This window comes from Petaurus breviceps, unplaced genomic scaffold, assembly GCF_028583685.1.
Source record: "Petaurus breviceps papuanus isolate PSGF00001 unplaced genomic scaffold, PetGlider_PUasm1.0 37, whole genome shotgun sequence".
NCBI lineage: Eukaryota > Metazoa > Chordata > Mammalia > Diprotodontia > Petauridae > Petaurus > Petaurus breviceps.
This window is the reverse complement of record NW_027186296.1, coordinates 34789512-34791201: the sequence shown is the minus strand read 5'-3', so window position 1 is coordinate 34791201 and position 1690 is coordinate 34789512.

The window sequence follows — 1690 nt, the reverse complement described above, 5'->3', positions numbered from 1 at the left end:
ATATAATATATACATATAATATAATCTTAAAACAATATTGTTGTTACTGTATACAATGTTCTCTTGATTCTGCTCATTTATATATAACTTTTAACCGTATCGCCTAGCCTCACCTACCAGATCCTCTTCCTCCTACCTTGACTTTGATCATTTGTTCCTTGCTTGGCCATCTTCCTTTTCTTTTCCTAACCCCCTAATATAGGTTTTCCTCAAAGTTCTATCCTTAGCTCTCTTCTCTATCTACACTCTCTCCATCAGCAATTTCATTTGCTCCCATAGCTTCAACCACCATATTTCTGCGAACAATTCCCAAATCTCTATGTACAGCCCCGATTTTTCCTTTGAACTCCCGACTCACATCTCCAACTCTACATGGCATCTATGCCTGGATGAATACTGGCACCTTAAATACCACCTGTCCACAACCAAGTTTATTCTCTTTCTCTCTAAAGCTGATCCTCTTTGTGATTCCATTACTTTCTCACCAGCAAGACTGTTCACTCATTGCCACATGTCCAAGACCATGGTACCATCTTTGACTCTTTCCTCCCTCTTTCACCTCTCATACCCAGTCAGCTAACCATTCCATCTCTGGACTACTTTTCAAATATATTACCCTTCTTTCTATTTTCATAGCCTAGTTCATACCCTTAGTATGCCACTCATTACCACCTGTCTAGATGACTGAAATAGCCTTTTTATAGCTGTCATACACCACTCACTGATTTCTAGTCCATCCTTTACTTTTGTTGCTCAGTCATTTTTCAATTGTGTCCAACTCTTTGTGACTCCATTTGGGGTTTTCTTGGCAAAGATCCTAGATCCAAAGATCATTTCCTTCTCCAGCTCATTTTACAGATGAGGAAACTGAGGCAAACAAGGTTAAATGACTTGCCCAAGGTAACACAGTTAGTAGGTGTCTGAGGTCATATTTGAACTTAGGTCTTTCTGACTCCAGGTCCTCTATCCACTGTGTCGCCTAGCTACTTATCCATTCTTTATACTACTGTTAAAATAATCTGTCTAATGTGTGGATATAGTCACATTACTTCCTTGCATAAAAACGTAGTGATTCCTTATCACCTCCTGAATAAAGTTCAAACTTAAGTGTTTTTTTTTTCACTTAACAGGCATTTATTTTATCTCTTCCACCATATCCCCAGTTGGGGGGGGGGCAGGATATTGTAATAAATATGTATAGTTAAGCAAAAAAAAATTCCCACATTGGCCACATCCAAAAATATATCTCATTCTGCATTGAATCCATCATGCCTCTGTCAGGAATGGGGAGTATGCTTCATCAGCACTCTGGGATCCTTCTGATATGGTTGGTTATTGCACTGATCACTTGGTAAGTCTTTTAAAGTTGTCATGCTCTTTTTCTTGGCAATCAAAGTCCTTCTCATCCTACTTTTCCAGCCTTATTTTGTATTACTTATATATATATATATATATACATATATATATATATATATACATACAGCCAAACTGATCCCTCCATCCCCACAAAACACACTGATTTCCCACCTCCATGCCCTTATTCATATTATTCCCAGACCTTGAAAACCCCTCTCTCTCTCTCTCTCCTCTCTTTCTCTCTCTCCCTTTCTCTTTCTCTCCCTCTCTCTCTCCCCCTCTCCCTTTCTCTCTCTCTCCTCTACCTCCCTCTTACCCTCACCTCCCTCCCTCC